The following is a 20807-nucleotide window of genomic DNA, read 5'->3' as shown; positions in this document are numbered from 1 at the left end:
TTGAAGTATTCTTTCCTATTCACATCTGAGTAAGGTAGACTGGGCAGGCCCAGGAAAAGGGAAACCTGACCCATCTCCAATTCTGTCCGCAAGATCCTCTCCATCCCAGCGAACACACCGCTCCTATAGCGCCGGTGGAAGGTCAACAATCAATGAGTAAGAGTGTCCATAGTCTTTTTGTATTTAATACATACCCCCACCTTGAATATTGAGAGAGTATCTGGGGCCAGATGGACTCTATGAAGAATCTTCAACTACATGGCAAGAGTCTTCTCACTGATCGAAATCCTTCTTGCTTTTTCACAAATATCCTCCCCTGTGTCCGAGGAGATCTGAACTCCCAAAAGTCTTTGCAGACCTCAGAAAGGCACAACGTCTCGTCTAAGGAGCCACTCTCCAACAAATGATAAAGGGTACTGACAGAGAGTGTGTTCTTAACAATAAGCAGCCTCTTCTCTGTATCGGATCTGTACGGGTCTGTTAAAAGCGTGGTTCTTTTCTGAATAACATCTCTGATATGATAAAAAGAAAACAGAAGAGATCTCTACTCGGTAGTCTATAGTTACGACTAATTTGATCAAGGGACATCCTTGTTTCTCCCTCAGATAAACCATCAAAGCAAGATACACCCACGAGTTGTCCATAGTTTAAACATGGAATCCAGTATTCCCCATCGGAAACATGGTACACCACGTTTTGGGGTAAGAAATGAGGTTTGGCTATGTTGCCCTCGATCGGACACGTTGCCCTTCCTACTTTAAAATTATTGATATTTATTGGGAAATGGCAATACTTCGTAACTGTCCTCATTTTGTCTATGAGTAGTCGACTAATAAGAGGGCACTTTGCCTGAGAAGCTTCCATATCTAACCATATTGACGCCGAAACCTCACTAACATCGGGTAAAGAAGAGCTTAATTGATAGCTTTTAATATCCGGGACATCTACTCCCCACAAACTGTGGGGTCGTCTTAATTCGGTTAACTTGATTAGGGGTCGCTTATGGTGACAAATCAGCTACATCATCCATTTAGTCTCCTAAAAGTCTGTCTGGGAAACATCAAAGAAAGCATTCACACAGATTTTAGCAAACAAGGCAGGGGATTAATGTTACTAAGAGTTATCTGACCCAGCCAGGATATTGGAAGTGTCGCCCAGCTTCGAAGGTCTTGTTTAATTTTGTCAAACAAATGGACAAATCACACGTTAAATATAAGTTCAAAGATAGGATTAATGAATATACTTAAACAGGGAACATCCCCATTTCCCCCTGGGACCATTGAAAAGGAAATCAGGATTCTCCCACGGCATCAGGTATTTCCCTGAGTTCGCCCAGGGGCAGGGTCTCCGACTTTGTAAAATCAATAGTATAGTCGGAAAAGGCACCAAACGAACTGATGCATTGTATGAGGTGGGGTACAAAAGCTGTGGGATTTACCAAAAATTTAAGACCATCATCTGCAGACAATGTAATCTTACGTGACTTCTGTCCCACTTCTGGGGCAGATACGTTGGGGTCCCTGCAGATGGCCTTCGTCAGTGGCGCAATCACCATCGTATGGCATAAACAACCTTGTCGACTGCCTCTAGAAATATTAATTTTACCGGATCGTACACAGAGGTTAACTTGATAAGGGGTCGCTTATGGTGACAAATCAGAGCTACATCATCCATTTAGTCTCCTAAATGTCTGTCTGGGAAACATCAAAGAAAGCATTCACACAGATTTTAGCAAACAAGGGAGGGAATTCATGTTAATAAGAGTTATCTGACCCAGCCACTTGATAAAAACTTTGCCGAGACCAACCCATTCTAATGTATAGAAGAGATACAGCTACTCAACCCAAGCAAATGCCTTCTCTGGATCTAAAGAGATCATTAATACCTGCTTAATTTGCTGTTGGCACACTTGGATCATATTGAGTAATCTCCTAACATTATTGGAATATCTGCAGCCTTTCATAAACCGGTTTGGTATACTTTGACAATGGAAGGATAAATAGTTTCCATCCTTAATGTAAGGAACTCAGATAGAATTTTGAAATCAACATTTAGATGTGAGATGGGCCTATAGGAAGCACAATCTTTCGGTGTCTTCCTTTTCTTCAGAATAAGAGAGATATGAGCCTCTCTTAAGGATGGTGGGACACAGTCGTAACTGTGTGAGTGACGAACATAGTCAGCATCGGCTCTGGCAACAGGTTTATAAATTCCTCATAAAGCTCACGTGGACATCCGTCAGGACCGGGTGCCCTTTCGCATGGAAGCTGCTTTACACCCTCCAGCACTGACAATGGTGCATTAAGGCAAGACGCTTATTTGGGGGTTACCCCTGGAAGGTCCAAGTTCTTGAAGAAAGGTTCTATCTTGATTCATCTATCCCCATAATGCTCAGTCTGATATAATTCAGAGTAAAATCTCCGAAATGCTGCTTTGATGTTTATGGGATCGGAAAGGGTCCCAGTACCTTCCCTAATTGAGGTAATGGCTTTGGAGCTCTCTTTATCATCGCAAGATAGGCTAACTACTTGCCCAGTTTATCACCATGTTCAAACAGCCTTTGTTTTGCAAACGTAAGTACCTTCTTGGCTGTCTGTGTGAGCATGGAATTCACTGCAGACCCAAGCGTTGTGATCCTCTGCAGCCTAGCTACTGAGAGTCTATCACAGTGTGCCCTCTTGGCTGCCGCGTCCTATGGAATTATTCCTTTGGCATAAGCCTTAGCAATTTTCCATAGAATGGATGTGTTACTGGTTGAATCTGAATTAATGGTTAAGAGAGATCTGAATTCATTACAGAAACACTCAATGTACTTACTATCCTTAAGAATAAAGGCATTCGCCAGTGTCTCGCACCTGCTATATTGCCCTTAATCTTAACCAGTAAGTATGCCGCAGCATGGTCAGAATTGGTAATATTCCCAATTGTGCAGAAAACCAATGAATCGAAGATTGCTGCAAGGTGAGGAAGAGATCAACACTAGTGTTGTATTTCTTCCGGTTAAAGAAGTAAGTAAAATCCCTATTTATGAGGTAGATCTGCCTCCATACATCCTCCAGCCCCACTTCCACACAAAACTCCACTAATTGCTTAGATTGGAAAGATGGTGCTGGGAGCCTTTGGGCATGCTGTCCACAGTGGGTGCAAAAGACAATTGAAATCTCCTCCTACGATAATGTGCTGCGAAGAAAGATTACTTAATTTGGAAAATGCATCTGTCAGGAATTTACGGCAGTGAGCCGGGGGCAATAAACATTCAAACTACTGCTTTCTTCCCCATATATCTTTGAGGGTTATGATCCTCCCGTGGGTGTCTAATACAATTTAGTAATTTAAATGAAAGATTCTTCCTCACCAGCATGGTTTCTCTCCTATTCCTAGTGTTAAAAGACTAGAAATAAACCCGATCAAACCCACCTTGCTGTCATGTCAAATGTTCCTTGACATCAAAGTGCATCTCTGCAATACGACAATATCCACCCTCTCATTTTTCTTAACTGGCGAATGGCTCCCCTTAATGTTCCAGATACACCATTTAACCACGACATTAGCCAGTACACACTGAAACAATATTTGAAATCCAGAGAGGAAGAACTCAAATTACAAATCACTGAGCACCGATGAAAAAGAACCATAGAGCTTAAAAAAAACATACAAACTAAAGCTACTGCAACTAACAAGCTCTCAAAACGTTCCAAAACTAAATACATACAAATACAAAAAAAAGATACAAAGTGGCAATGGCACTCAGGAGGGGCATTTACCCTCCACCGACTGGGGGCATTTGCACGTCACAAATCTCTATCTTCTGCGTCATTATCAATACTGCATCCAGGGCAATTAATCACAAACATCGGGACTGAACTGCTCTTAGGTAGGCATTCAGTCATCATGATCAACTTCACAACTCCCTCCAGCGTGAGCCGAACCCGACACACAAACGAAGCAAGAGAAAAACGAGTAGTATGACGAATGAAGAAGTTAAAAGTATGTACTCTACCCATCCCCGACTATAATTTAACACTGCTTAATACCAGAAACGGTCAACAAACTTTCTTTTAAAAAAGATAAACAAGTTTATCGCTTTCCATTAACGCATCCAGCCTACGTTCAAGTGTCCACAAAGTTTTCTCATCCTCTGGAGAGTCAGTGGATCTATTGAAAGATCCACTAGTGCATACAGAGCACCGCTGAGTTCATTAAGGAATACTGAATCTCAGGTTCCCTTAATCTTCTCTTCATATCATCAAAAGATTTTCTTTTCTGAATCACTGCCGCTGAAAAGACCTGGAAGAACTTAATCCTGTAGCCCTCTTCGGCTCTCTCCCCTGTGTTCTGGAAGCTTCCCTAAGTCTTTGTTTGTACCTGCAACGATGTAATCGCACATGGACAGGGTGAGGGCGTTGGTATGAGCCTGACCTGACCACCGTAACCCGATTAACTGTCTCACTCTTCACCCGTCCCTCTTCAGCTTCGAAGTGAATGAATCTCTGCAGCCAGTTCTTACAAAAAACCTCACTGCCTGATCACCTTATGTCCGGTCCAGCAGACCGATTATATGAACATTCTTCATCCTACCCCTGTTCTCGAGGTCAACACCTTGTTCAGTTAAGTTATGGACTTATTTTTCAAGGATAAGGATCCGCTCCTTACAGGAATCGATCACAGTCTCTGCCCCTGCAGTTTGGTTCTCGACCTCGTCCGTTCTGTTTCCAAGGCTTTCAAGTTGCTGTTCATGTTTTTGGAGCACTGCTGAGAGTGGTTCTATCCTCCTGCTGAATTTTTCTTCAATCATGGATTCAATCATTTCACGTAACTTGGTGAACTCGGTGACCAAGTCCTGGTGAGTAACTCGGTCCATTGAACGAGCAGACGGTGTTACAGGTGCGGCCACAGGCATGTTCGATGCTTCTGACGGGTGCGCTGCGTGTTGGGACTTACTCGATCCTTTCCCATATTTTGTCATTTCCACTTGACAAAACGGGATTAGTAAGGATTCTATAGCTCTTTTAGTGTTCAATTGTAAGTAAATGACTGTGGTGGGATGGGTAGAGCATTATTGTGATACAGAGATCAGCAAAGCTGACCTTTCAGATCGCTGCCATCTTGCTTCCGCATTAAAACTTTATCGATGTTATAATTTCATTTAATTCCTGTATATTCTGGAGCCGTGCCATTCAGTACCACTGTCTACATTTTCCCCAACACTGCACATTGCTGCCCACTCCTTGATAATCCCACTCCTCGATAATCCGTGATTCGTGAACCTTGCCTCAAAAATATTCGCTATCTCTGCCTCGAATGGTCTGCAGGGAAGAGTGTTCCAAAGACTCACTGCACCCTGAGAAAACAAAATTAAACAGACTCATTGGTGTGCGAGATTAGTTTTATTTTTGCATTCTTATCTGAGAAACTACATAGTAACACTGGAAGCAATTCAGAGGTGATTCAATTCATTTATTCCATGCGTGAAGGGCTGATATTATGGAGACGTTAAGAGTTTACCCTTGGAGTGAGAGCTGATCTTATTGAAATATACAAAGCCTTGAGGCGAGTGAACCAGGTATCTACTGACTGGGAGTTTGTAGAGCCCAAACTTGATGCTGTTGTCATTGAACCCCTACAGTGTGGAAGCAGGACATTCCACCCATCGAGTCCATACCAACCCACCAAACAGTATCCGACCAGACCTGTCCCCCTACTCTATCCATGTAACCCTGCATTTCCCATGACTTACCCACTTAACATTCACATCGCTGGTCACTCTGGGTAATTTAGAATGGCCAATCAAACTAAGCTGCACATCCTTGAACTGTGGGAGGAAACTGGAGAACTGGGAAGAAACTCACACAGACATAGGAAGAATGTTCAAACTCCACACAGAGTGTCGGACGAGTTTGGAATTGATATCAGCTCCTTGCTGATATGAGGCAGCAGTGCTAACCACAAATCTAACATACTGCTCCATTAGCCCTATTAGTTACCTGCGGCTGATGAAAGAAATCTGCCTGACTTGTTCCTATCACTGAACCTGACCCCGTCTGAGACATTTATCATTGGTCATATCATCAACCTCGTTACATTTAAAATGTGTCGTGGCAGTGGCGGAGCGGTACTAGAAAAGGAAACAGTGACACCCTCCAAACTCAGTCAGAACCGGAGTGAGGAAAAATTCACAAAGTGGGATTTCATTCAAGTGGGAATTCATTTCCCCCGAAGTTTGGAATGGCTGAATCTTTATATTATATCGAGGCTGGCTTTGTCTGATTTTCCATAGACAGGTGAATCAGGGATAATGGTGCATGGAGAGAAAAGTGCAGCTGGGACCACAATGAGATGAGCCATGACCTTATTTACTGGTGGGGTAGTGTCAAAGGGCCATTTAGCCCACTCGTGCCCCTCAGCCCTATGTTCTGATGTTCCATTCAGCCCTTCGGACCTGCTACACACAGGCAGCTCGAAGCCACGCCGATGGTTAGGTGTAGTTTCGGAAATGCACTTGGAAATTCCAGGCTTGGTCAGGAAGTGGCCCCCAGCTGCATCCTTTTTTCCATGCTTCCCTACTCTGTAAGTTCTGCTCTGGAATTGCTTTGAATGCAGTTCCCATATCCCATCCAGGGTTAATTCATGCAAATTTTCTCCTCTCCCCAATGCAACATTGTACAACACGCCTTCCAGGAAAATAACCAATTACTTTCCAAAAGCATGACATAAAAAACTAAGAAGTAGGAACATGAGACAACTATTCGGCCCCTCAAAACTGAACTCTCATTCAATAAGAACATGGTTGATCTACTTCCGGGCTCAACTCCACTTTCCTATCCAATTCCTTGTATCCCTCCACAACTCCCTGTGTTAGGGAATTCCAGACATTCACTACCTTCTGAGAGAGTTCATCATTTTTCACCTCAGATTGAAATCGATGTTCCTTATTCAGTATCTACCACCTCGAGTTCGAGATTGAGGGGAAACACCTTCTCAGCATCGACCTTGTCAAGCCCCCTCTGTATCTTGTACATTTCAGTAATACCAACCTCATTTATTTCAACGACAATGAATAATCGCCTCACCATTTTAAATGTATTCAATAATTTAACCCTTCCACCTCAGGAAGCCGCCTCATGAACGAACCTAGTTACTTGCTGCATCAGCATGCTGACGTTACGTTTCATACTCAGGAACACTCCAATCCCTTTGTACTACTCCTTTTTTGGAAGTCCTCTTCATTAATTAGCAGCCTGCATTTTGGTTCTCAAAGTCATCCACTAACTCCAATGTATATTGCACTCAGCTCCCTCCGTCAGGCTATCAGTATAGATTGTAAATAACTGATGTCATCGGTCTGATATTTGTGGTAATCCAGTAGATATGTCTTTATCATAAAGATCCATTAATACTGACTCTCCGATTACTATATGTTAAGCAACCATTATCCCATGCAAATATATTATTCATCATACTACAAGCCTCTGTCTTGTGTCAGAATGTTTATTGTGTGATACCTTGTGAAAACTTTCTGGAAAGCCTCATGTTGACCAGTTCCCTTTATCAAATCTGCCTGTCACTTTCTCAGGGATTCCTGATGAAAGGCTCCTGCCCGAAACATTGTTTTTCCTGCTCTTTAGATGCTGCCTGACATGCTGTGCGTTTCCAGCATGACTCTAATCTTTTCATTCTCATGGATCTCCAAAAAAGAATTTGTGTGATTTTACAGAGCAAAAATAGTTTCCCCTTCACAAAACTATGCCAACTCTGCATGAAACTTTTCTCAGTGCCCTGCAATTCCTTTCTTAATAACAGGCTCTAGCAGATTCCAAGCAAAAATTGTTAGGCTAAATTGTTCCTGCGTTCTGACTCATTCCTTTCTTGAAGACAGGCGCCACATTGGAGGTTCCCCAGTTTCACTGGAACACTCCTGTAATCCAAAGAGTAATAGAACAATTCACACAATGCCTCTAGTCACTCTGTGACCACTTCTTTTAAAATTAACTATGAATTACTGCTGACCTACCTACCCTTATTCTTATCTGCTAGCTAAATACCTTGTACCTTTTGTTAGAGACAGTTCAATAACTTCCCTCCTGTTAACATTTTGTTCATACCATTGACATGGTTACAGTACTTTCCTCATGAGGAGTGATTTAAAATTCTAGTGTAAATTATCTGCCTGTTCCCTGTGGTAGTTCTCCAGTCACACCCTCCTAATGGCCTCAATGTACTTTCCTCAGTTCACTTCCCCCTCAGCTCACACACACATCTTCAAGCTTTTTTTTATGTTGACAGAAAAGCTCATGATGCTTGTTTTTATATTTCTTACCAATTTATTACATCATCTCTTTTCGTACATTTTCCTCAATTTCTACATCCATACAGTTATATCGTGCACGAACAGACCCTTTGGTCCAACTTGTCCATGCTGACCAGGTTTTCTACATTAAACTAATCCCATCTACTTGCACTTGGCCCATATGCCTCTAAACGTTTCCCATTCATATGTTGGTCCAAATGTCTTTGAAATATTGTAGCTGTACAAGCATCTCCCACTGTTCCTCTGGCAGCTAATTCCATACAGACATCACACTCTTTGTAAAAAATGTTGGCCCTTCGTCCGTTTCAAGTTTCCCCTCTTTCACCTTAAAGCTATGCATCTGTGTTTGAACTCCCCGATCCTGCAGAAAAGACCTTCGCTATTCACTCTATCCATGCCTCCGATGATATTATAAACTTCTAGAATGCCACCCTTCAAACTCGTACACACCATCTGATACTAACTTCAAGATCAAACATTTAATGATAAACACTGCAAATGTGCAAGAATAATAAAAATGACAGGTGTAGAAAACAGCCCAATCTTCATACTGTTAGTTTTGCTCTATGTTACAAAACTAAGGCAGCATGAAACTCTTACTAGTGCCAATAAGAGGACAAGCACCTGAATTCCATAGCGTGAAGGCAGTGATGATGTATACCGGGAAAACGTATAGATCTAGATCTATATAATACCACATTGTCAACATTCTCTCTCCTGTTCTCCCTATGGCCCTGTGTGGTTGTTTCTTCTTTATCTTACACTCACCGAGAGAGAACCCCTTTCCCCCATTCACACCTTAATTTCAACCCATTTTGCATCATCTTCTCGTTCACCACTGCTTATAGCCCGTTTATCTTTTGCCACGCCCTCTTTTCCAAGTCACCCACCCCCCATCTCCGGCAAGGGATTAAAAATCCCAGTGTCCAACCCTTTTCAGTTCAGAACAAGTCACATTGGACTTGTTACGCTAAATCTGCTTCTCTGCTTCTGCAGATTGTGCCAGACCTGCTGATGCTCTTCAGAAACGAATAGGCACAGCACAAACTTTCAATGAAACAAATAAATATGGAAACTGGAAATAAATACAAAATAAATACAAAAGTTGCTGATGAAACTGTAGGCTTTTTAGAGGGCCACTGGACTCGGAAGATTAACTCTACATTCACTACAGAAGATGCTGCCAGAGCTGCTTTATTTCCTCAGCAATTTCTGTTTTTGAACAAGTTCCAATGACGTGTTTGAAAGCTGCTCAAACGCCCTGTCCAACACGGAGCGCCCTACACTGGGAACTGAAGTGCACACATTCATTTGCTCAGAAACTGCACAAGGCTGACATCACTGACACCACAGAGCTCTTAATCATGTCAGGGAGAAAACCAGAGGGAAACACATTCAATTCAAACGCAGATGGCATGACAAGCAAGGAAAAGATTCAGATGAATATGTTAAAGGGTTTGAGTAATGTAACCTATTGGAAGCATGACACCAAGGGGAACCCCCAGCAGAATGAGAATATTAAAATGAAAGTATTACTGCATCAGAAAACAGGCAAGGTCACTGAGTACACCACTGATGGGTGAATGGGTCTCGATGTGAACTGGGGGACAGTCAGTAGAATTGAATTGCAGATATTGCAGCTCAAACTGGGCTTTCATGTGATGCTGTAGATAACAGCAGCAACAGAAGCAGGATTGTATTCAAACATAATCTGTAACATTTTCCCCAGGATATAACAACAGTCTACCATTACCATCAAGCTGAGCGATGGTTCAGTGACGAGAGTGGGTGAACATGCCACGGTCAGAACCATGTGTACCTAAAGCTGATCACAACCCATGACAGTTACCGCACTTGAATGGTTTCATTCCAAACAGCAGAACTAACATCTGATAGATAGGACGAAATGATCCCAAGACCAACAGATCAGATCTAAGCTCTGCAGTCCTGCCACATCTAGACATAAATGTCGATGTACTATTTAAAAACTTACTGGAGAAGAGGACTCCGGAAATATCCCCATCCTAAATAATGGAACAGCCCTGCACCTCAGTGAAAATGACAAGGATGTAGTATCTGCACCATCCTCAGCCAGAGGTGTTGAAAGGATGATCCACCTCATCCTCGCCATGATATCCACAGAATCACAGATGGCAGTGTTCACCCAATTCGATTCACTGTATGTGACATGAAGAAACCGCTGAACACAGTAGATACGACAAAAGATTATTGAGCCTGACAGCATTCCTGCAATAGGACTGAAGACTTATGCTGCACAACAAGCCATGTACCTGGGGAAGTTGATTCATTCCAGTTCCTTGACAATGTGGAAAATTACTCAACTATTTCCAGTCCCTAATAGGTGAATAATTGCATTCTGACCATTTAACACCCCCTCAGTCTGTTCACGATAATCAAATTGGTGGGAGTTCTTTTTCACAGGGCTGTCAAGCAGTCCAGAAATAACCCGCTCAGTGTGTTTCCAATAGGTTCCTATGTGAAGACGGTGCTGTTGTGGAAATGTCACTGGATTACTAATCCAAGACAGGATAATGCTCTGGCAGCTGGTGGAAGTTAAAGACAATTAATTAAATATCAAGATCAAGAATCTGGTGATTGTTACAGTGACCATGTATCCAATGTTGATTGTAAACTTTGATCTCCTTCCCCAACGTACTTTCAGGAAGTGAATCTCCAGTGCTTTCCTTGTATGGCCTAAAAGTACTCCAGACACACAGACATGTGATAAACTCTTCAATGGTCCCTGAAACGGCCAAGCAAGACACTCTATTGTATCACACTGCTCTGAGGTCTGAAAGGAAAAAAACAGACAGAAAACCCGACACCAGCCTCGATATCAGAAAAGGGAACGGGAATCAGAGACCTCCTTCCTAACATCTGAGAGCTTGTGACAACATTTACAGAGCTTTCCCACAGACTGCACAGAAACATCGGGAAAGGTCATACAACGCATTGAGCCTTCCCCATTCTAGTTCATGGAAAAAATCTCCTCAATGCAGTTTTCCCGACACAGTGTTCATATCTATTAATATGTTTAAACATTGTGAAATATGAAATAAGAACTGTTGTTGTTCCTTCAGTCCACAAATCTTGCTCCTCGATTCAATATATAGGCAGTTCTCTGATAATGCGTATTTATTAAACTGATTTGACTGCAATGCGATTCGTGAATTGCGCACCTTTTTTCTATAAAGTGAACTCCCGCTCACTGTGACGCGATGCCTTGCCAGGCACCAGCTGAACAACAAAACCCAGTTTCAGGATCCTCTGTCTGCCAAATGCACCCTATGAGTGTTCAGCTAAAATAGGAATGCAATCCGCTCTGCAAGCTTTGAACCTGAGCTTGAAACAGGGAATTGCTCTCTCCAATTAGAAGGAACTTTATTTCAAACCGGGGGAGAATCTGCAGGAGAACTGGAATTCCATGTTGGCATCACATAGTCAGTCAGTCCTGCGCACTTGCTGGTGAAGACCTTGGTGAAAGGTACAGGGATGTAGCCAGTGACTGCATTGTCATCATTAGCACTATTTCATTACAATATATGATTTAAAGGTTTAAATAGACTGTGCCACTGCGTGTTAGACTAACTTTATTTTTTTGTTTTTCACTGATATTTTGCAGTTCGCCCATTATCCTCTTTTCCCCATAGACCACATCATTAATATTGCATGATTTTCTGCAACACAGTGATGCACAGGAACACAGCTACCACGTTATTGGAGAACAACCCGTAATGGTATCTGATCCACTATCTACATAACATACCCTGCTGTCTCCCTATCCCTTTAGTTTCCAGAAATCCATATTTATATTCAGTGCCTTGGTTTCCACAGCCTGGGAGATAGTACCCCAGGTTCACCAGTCTCTGAGTGCAAACATTTATTCTCATCTCAATGCAGAGTGGCCTGTCTGTACATAAAATACTGTGGTCCCTTGTTCTGATGTCCCAGCCAGGGGAATTGTCACCCCTGTTTCCAATCTGTCTCGCCCTAACAGAGTTTTATATATCTCACTGAGATCTCCACTCATTTTCCTAAAGCCAATAGAATACAGGCCCAGTCGCCCCAAACCCTGTTCCCACAACAAGCCTATCATCCCAGAGATCAGTCTGGTTATCCTTTACTGCTCTCCCTCAATGTCAGGTTTGTCCTTTATTAGGTAAGGAGACCAATACTCCAAACAATACTACACAATGTTCCAGATGAGGTCTCACCAAGGCCCTGCTCAGCTGTAGTAAAACACCCTAACTCCTGTATTCAAATCCCCCTGAAATGAAGGTGAATACACGATTTATCTGCCTATCTGTTTTCTGCTCCTGCAAAATTGCTTTCAGTGACTCGTGCACAGGGAGATCCAGATCCTTTTCAATGTTACAGCTCCCCACTTGTTGGGTCTGTGTACACTGGTCAGCGTGCCAATGCCATTACCAGTATTGACTTCATGATTCAGATCTCATTGCAGCTTAAATTCCTTTATAGATCAACATTTATCAAACAATCCCTTTTCAGATGATAGGCTCCCGTTCTGTTTTTACAATCAAAGGTCACAATATTACATATCCCCCATAGACCATACCCCCCACCCCCCACACCCATTGCTCTCCATGTGCCATGTATTTACTCCACTTGTCGCAATCAATTTGCAGTTTTTTGACAGCCTGCTCACCCCCTCACAATCCGATATTGTTTAGTGCCATCAGCAAACTTGGAAATATTGTATTTGATCCACTCAACAAAATATATGATGTGTATTGGGAATAGTTGGAGCCCCAACCCCGATCCTTGCTATATCCTCCAAGCCTTTCTTTCAAAAAAAAACATATTGTTTTATTCCTACTCACTGCTTCCAGCCAGCTGACCCATTCTAAAACCATATTAGTCCCAGTCCCAGAGGATCTGAATTTGCATAATCAGCTTGGGGCTTTATCAAAAATCTTCCTGAAAATCCAATCATATTGCATTGATTGCTTCTCCATAATTATGCTAAACGTCACTCTCACAAATATGATTCCCATTTGATCAATCTCTATTGACTTTATCTGTGCTCAATACTTTCAGTTCCAATACTTCCTCTAAAACTGTTTGGTTGCTAATTTCATTCTATTCCCTTTTTCTCAACAGACTAATGTTCACTAGTATTGTTGGGAAGTTTTCTTTTTTGTTTTGTTTTCTTTTGTGAAGACATAATTAAAGTATTTGCACCATAGTTCTGCCTTTTCCCTGTCCTCAATTCTCTGGTATGAGACTGTAAGAAAGCTGCACCTTTTTCCACTTAATTTTGCCATTGACATATTTTCAGCAGATATTACAAGTTCAATCTTACAACTCTTGTTAATATATTCTTCAGAAACCCATCAATTCCTATCTTAAGTTACTCAATGATTGACGTTTCACAGCCATCAAACACAGAAGCACAGACTTTGTGCCATCAACAATACAGCACGGTCTACATTAGTCCCACTTTCCGACACAAGACCCGTAGCCGTGAATGTAATGACATTTCAAGTGCACAGCCGTATATTTTCTAATGGTTGTGAAGTTATCATGACAACTCCTCTCTCAGGAAGGGCATTCCTGACCCCAACATCCCCTGGGTGAAAAACAAACCTCAATGTCCTCCAAGTATCAAACCCGTCACTTTAAAATGTGCTGCATTGTTCTTGGCCCTTTGAGTAAAAAGAACAGCTGCTCCCTATCCACCCTGTCCATGTCCCTCAGAATCCTATCCATCTTAATTACGGCACCCTCAGCCTTCTCTGCTCCAAACTAACCAACCCGAGCTTATCCAGCCTCTCTCCATAGCTGATATGCTCCATTCCAGGGAACATCCTAGTGAATCTCCTCTGAGCCCCCTCCACTACAATCAGATCTTTCTCGTAATGTGGTTCCCAGAACTACACACAGAACTCCATCTTGGCCAAACCAAAGTTCCGCATAGCTCTTATAATCTATGCCTTGATGAATAAAGATTATGTTTACGGTCCCTTCTGCTTTCTCAAAATTGGGCATTAACGTATTTAGTCACATTCAGGGATGAGTGGAGAAACACCCTCTGAGCTTCCTCGTGTGCTGCCAATCATTGAGTCCTCCCTGTCCAGTTCCTTCATCCAAAGTGTATCACATCATATTTATCAAGGTTACATTACATCTGCCATTGCTCTGCCCATCTGACCATTCCATCTGTATCTTCCTGTAACATAAGACCTTCCTCCTCACTGCCAACCACCCGGCCAATCTTTGTATCAAACACAAACTTAGTTGTCACACTCCCAGCACCCCCGTCTATATTCACAGCTGCATCATTTATGAATACCACAAGTAATAAGGTTAATGATCACACAACACCAGGTGACAGTAAAACCGATTTATTTGGAGGCACTAACTTCGAAGCGCTGCTTCTTCATTAGGTGGTTGTGAACTTTGAAAGCTTGAGCCTCTGAATAAACCTGCTGGACTATAATTTGGTGTTATGTGATTTTTAGGTTTGTTCACCCCAGTCCAACACCAGCACCTCCGAATCACAGCACTGATCCCTGTGATACACCATTGGCCATCGGTCTCGAGTCACACAAACAGCCTTCAACCACTTCCCTGCGTCTCCTAACACTAAGTTGATTTGCTGCAACTTGACATGTCATTAATGACGCGTACCTGTTCCCTTGTTATACATTTCTGCTTGATACACTTGCAGAATATCTGGAGATTTTCCTTAATCTTACCCTTCCAGCAGGTTTCTATGACCCTGTTTTAGGCAGTTCTCACCGAGTGATGAATTTCCTCAAAATTACGGTCTTAATTGGCCAATCCCTTATCTTGCCATTATTTGCCTTGAATTTGGATTGGGCAGCCAGGGAAGCGTCCTGCTAATTTCTGATTTGTCATATGTTTAGTGGATTTTGTAAATTTCACTATTACCCACCTCTCATTTTTTGAAACACAAGAGAACATAGGCCGAGTTTCCTCATCAGACAATCTCACCATATGTGAAATTAATCTGGAGAGCGTTCATTGCACTTTTATTGTGGTCAGTATATTCTTTCTCAGATTGGGTCACCAACACTGTACCCAATGCATGCAGGTTTGCTCGCTGAGCTTGCAGGTTCATTTCCCGATGTTTCCTTACCTTACTAGGTAACATCTCCAGTGGACCTCTGGCGAGGCGATGTACATACTCCTGCTTTCTTTTTAAGGTTTCTTTGGGTTGTTCATGTCATTTCCTGTGGTGAAGTCACTTTCTGTTCCTTTTCTCAGGGGGTGGGAGATGGGGTCTAACAACGAATAGCACATCGAGGTAGACATCTGCCAGAAATACATGTGGATTCTCTCCATTGATCCTATTAATTTCTAAATATCCAATATCACATGCTGCATAATAGATTCCAACAGTTTCCCTGCAGATGTCAAGTTAATTGGTCGGCAGTTCTCCAAACTATGGCTTCTTCCCTTTATAGATGTTTGGATCCCTTCCATTAATCTATAGTGCTTGGACCACGTTTACTAACTTCCATTTATCTGGAATGGCTTCCGGCCTCTGCAGAATACACAGGAAAATAAAACACAGCCATCGACAGTGCAATTAATACTTCTGTTGCTGATTTAAGTCTGACATTTTAACATGAAGTACGTCAGGTTTGTCAGGTTGAGCAATGCTCAATCCATTTACACTTTCAAATACTACCTTGTTCCTGATATAAATTGACTTTTTGTCTTCAGTTGCACAAGTGCGACATGATCACTTGGTATTACTGGCTGATTTTATGGATCTTCCTCCTTGAAGACAGATACAAAGCAACTGATTATTTTCTTGGCCATTTCCCTGTTCTTCACAATAAACTCTCCTCTCCCAATTACCAATTTCCATATTTGACCTTGCTTTTACTTTGTTTCCTTTGAAATACACATTGTAGATTTATGCAGTGTTTTTGTTCCTGTTTGGTAGCATTCATGTTCTATTTTTGATTTCCTTATCAGTTTTATGGCCCTCGTTTCTGGACCGTGAATTTCTGAGAATTCTCAGGTTTCCACAGTGACTGAAATCCTCTGAAGCCATTTCCTATAATTAATACATTTTCGAATTTGTTATGTTCAACATCATTGTGTCATTTCCCTTTTTTTGGTGCTTGTGCCTGAAATAAAAAGACTTTGCAATATTTCTATAAATTTCCTGGTCCTGACCATATATATTCAGAAACACTGCAGGAGAACATAGAAGGAATTGCCGGAGCCCTGGCTGATATTTTTGCATCATCACTGGCCTACAGGCGAAGTCACGAAGGACTGGAGGACAGCGAATGCTGTGTCCTTACTAAAGAAGGGCTACAAATAAAAACGTGGGAAATATAGATCAGTAAACGTAAAATCTGTAGTAGGTAACTTACTTGAACAGGTTCTGAGAGATAAGATATACATGCATTTGGAAAGACAAGGTTTGATTAAGAGCAAGATTAGAGTGGTGCTAGAAAAGCACAGCAGGTCAAGCAGCATCTGAGGAACAGGAAAATCAACATTTTGGGGAAAAGTCCATCATCAAACTCAGCACGTCTTTGTGCATGGGAGATCATGGCTCACAAATCTGTTCGAATTCTTTGATTAAGTGACTAGCAACGTTGAGAAGGGCAGGATGGTGTATGCAGTCTTTATGGATTCCAGTAAGGCCTTCAATAAGGTTCCACATGGTACACTGCTCTGGAAGGTTAGATCGCATGAAATTGAGGAGGAGCTGCCAAATTAGATACAAAATTGTCTTGATGGTGGGAAGCAGAGGGTAATAGTGGAAGGATGCTTGTCAGCCTGGAGGCCTGTGATTAATAAACGGGTTAGTGCTGGGTCCACTACATATTACATATATCTATGGTTTAGATGAGAATGAACAGGCATGATTTGTAAGTTTGAAGACAACACTAAAATAGGCAGCATCATGGAGACTGAGGAAGGTTATCAGAAATTTCAGAATTTACAGGAGTACCTTGATCACCTGGAGAAGTGGGCTGAGGAATGGCAAATGGGTTTTAATATAGATCAGTGTAAGTTCTTGCATTTTAGAAAGTCTAGTCAAGGTTGGAGTTTCATGTGAATGGTTGGGTCCTAAGGAGTGGAGTGGAACAGAGGGACATTGGAATTCAGGTGCATGGTTCTCTGAAATTTGATTCAGAGGTAGACAGGGCAGTGAATAAAGCTTTTGACACACTGGCTTTCATCAGTGTATATCACTGAGTATGTAAATTAGGGAGTTACTTTGCAATTATACAGGATGCTGGTGAGGCCATATTGGGAGTGTTATGTTCAGCTGCGTTCACTTTGCAATGGGAAGGATGGTATTAAACTGGAAAGAGTGCAGAAGAAATTTACAAGAATGTTGCAAGTTTGTCAATGGTCTGAGTTATTGGGAGAGGTTGGACAAGCTCGGACTTTTTACTTTAGATGTATGAGGCTGAGGGGGAATCTGAGAGAAGTGTATAAGGTCATGGGAAGGACGGACAGAGTGAATGCACTCAGTTTTTTTTCCATGGTTAGGCAATCACGGACAAGAGGGCATCAGTTTAAGGTCAGAGGGGAAACAATAAAAGGGAACCTGAGGACCAACTGCTTTTCACAAAGGGGTGATATGCATATGGAATGATGTGCCTGCCGAAATGGTTGAGGCAGAAACAATCGCAACATTTAAAAGGCATTTGTACAAATACATGGACAGGAAAGGATAAGAAAGATACAGGGAAATGTCAGGGAAATGGAGTTCGCGTGGACGGATATTTTAGTCGGAATGGACGTGTTTGGGCCGAAGGGCCTGTCTCCGTGTTGTCTAACTCTATGACTTCAACAAACATTGCTTGCCTCCCACTGTATGTTATATTGTACTTTCCCAATTCACTGGAGGGAACTTGACCCTTTAGCCTCCAGGCTACCATGATGTTTAACCAGAACGTTCAAGCATTCTATATTCATGCAGACACCGTGTAAAATGCACCTTATTAACGTCCCTATTCCTTCAAAGCTGATTCAGATCAAGGTTATTAACTCTTCCTTCTGATCACACAACACCAAACCCAAAATAAACTGCTCTATAGTTTGCTTCACAACATACTCTTCAACCCACCTCACATACATGTACAGAATTTATTTTGCACAGCATAAGCAGTCACTTAGTAAATACAGTTTAGATGCAATTTGAGAATATCCAATAAAACCGCAGTATCCATGATACTTGCATATCTAATTTCCAGAGCATATGATGCTCAGATTTTCTGCAACCGATATATAACACATCAATGTTTGTTGCGCCTTTGTAAGTTCTACATAAACGGATTCTGTCGAATCTGAGGGACAGGTCTGTGTCATTATTAGTGATAGACTTGGACAGGACATTCGGGGAGGCTCACCTCGACGCTGAGATGATCTGAAGATATCTCCATCAATACAGGACAAGCAAAAATATCCTCCCCGCTCTGTCAGGATAATGGTCACCGAATTCTCTCTGCTCTGTCACCATCTCTGTATATCTGTTGTAGCACCTACCCCAGAAAATCCTTATGCTCTATCTCCAAATAAAGCTCAGGCACTTCTGGAATAGGACAGAAATGGCCAAGCCGGGTGGTGGAGTGGCCAATATCCCCTCCCTCACCCCTCCCCCACACCCGCCATGTGGGGAGGAACCTAGTGCAAGATGAAGTGGACAGGGATGCCTCGCATGAAATTTCTGAAACATCCATGTCCCACTGACCGATGAAGGAACAGTGTTCAGTGAAAGTCAATTCTCACTGTAAACACACTTGCATTTCAAACGACAGTCCTTTAACTCCCACCCACCCCCCACCCCAAATACAGTAACCTCGCTGCATAGAGATGCAGACACAGAAATACACAGAATTATTGATATCGCCCCAATATACGAACAAAGACAATACGTACAAGGGAATAGGCATACACACACGTAGAAACACACGCAGACATATTGAGTCACACACAAATAGACACAAACATAGGTAGAAACACACAGACTGATACACAGAAAGACAAACGTAGATGCACAAATACTCAGATGACAAGCAGATGGACAAACATACGCACACGTAGACACAGATACAAATTGATAAGTTTTTTGTTTTATAACGGGCTCAAGGATTCTTGGGGGAAGGCAGGAGAATGAGGTTGAGGAACACATAAGAAATTATTGAATGGTATATCAGACTCGATGGGCCGAATGGCCTCATTGTGCTCCTTTTTGCATGCGGTACTATGCTAACAGGTATTCTCTTCCTGAGACAGCAGCAGAGGCTGGGTTTGATACATATTCGTTAGGAAAGGTTCAGTGGGAATGTGGGACAGGTTTGGAGTCCAAAATGCTTTATGTTTATTCCTAATTATTCTGTCCTTATATCTGCAAACAGGTGGTGATTTGATGTTCAGTTAACAAAGTTTTAAAATAACAGGTCCCACAAAGAAATAAGGACGTCCCTTTCACTTTAGTGTTGTGCTACCTGTGGTGTCCTCATCCTCAGGGAGCAGTGAAGACTCGTTTATAGAGTCATAGAGATGTACAGCATGGAAGCAGACCTTTCTGTCCAACCCGTCCATGCCGACCAGATATCTCAACACAATCTAGTCGCCCCTGCCGGAAATTGGCCCATACACCTCCAAACCCTTCCAATTCGTATACCCATCCCAAATGCCTCTCAAATGTTGCAATTGTACCGGCCTCCACCACTTCCTCTGGCAGCTCATTCCAATAAAGTACACCCTCTGCGTGAAAAATGTTGCTCCTTAGGTCTCTTTTGTATCTTTCCCCTCTCATCCTAAACCTATGCCCTCGAGTTCTGGACTGCCCTACACCAGGGAAAAGACTTTGCCTATTTACACTATCCATGCCCCTCATAATTTTGTAAACGTCTAGAAAGTCACCCCTCAGCCTCCGATGCTCCAGTTAAAACAGCCCCAGCCTGTTCAGCCTCTCCCTGTAGCTCGAATCCTCTTACCCTGGTAAAATCTTTGTAAATCTTTTCTGAACTCATTCAAGCTTCACAACATCTTTCCGATAGGAGCGAGACCAGAATTGCACGCAATATGCCAACAATGGCCTAACCAACGTCCTGTACAGCGGGAAAATGACCTCCCAACTCCTGTACTCAATACTCTGACCAATAAAGGAAAGCATACCTAACGCCTTCTTCACTATCCTATCTACTGCAACTCCACTTTCAAACAGCTATGAACCTTCACTCCATGGTTTCTTTGTTCAGCTACACTCCCGAGGACCTTGCCATTAAGTGTATAAGTCTGCTCTCGACTGATCTTTGTTGGACAGGAGAGTCAATGTTTATTGGGAACAGACCGGAGACGGATGAACAGACACACTCGGATCAGCTATGAGCATTCTGAATGGTGCAGCCAAATGACTAACTGGTGCCCCTACCCCGTGTGTTGTTCCCTCAATCCACCCTCGAGGCTATTACGTGGTAGGGGACCACCCCATTAAATCAGACAG

Source organism: Chiloscyllium punctatum, chromosome 34 (assembly GCF_047496795.1).
Source record: "Chiloscyllium punctatum isolate Juve2018m chromosome 34, sChiPun1.3, whole genome shotgun sequence".
NCBI lineage: Eukaryota > Metazoa > Chordata > Chondrichthyes > Orectolobiformes > Hemiscylliidae > Chiloscyllium > Chiloscyllium punctatum.
This window is presented reverse-complemented; position numbering follows the sequence as displayed.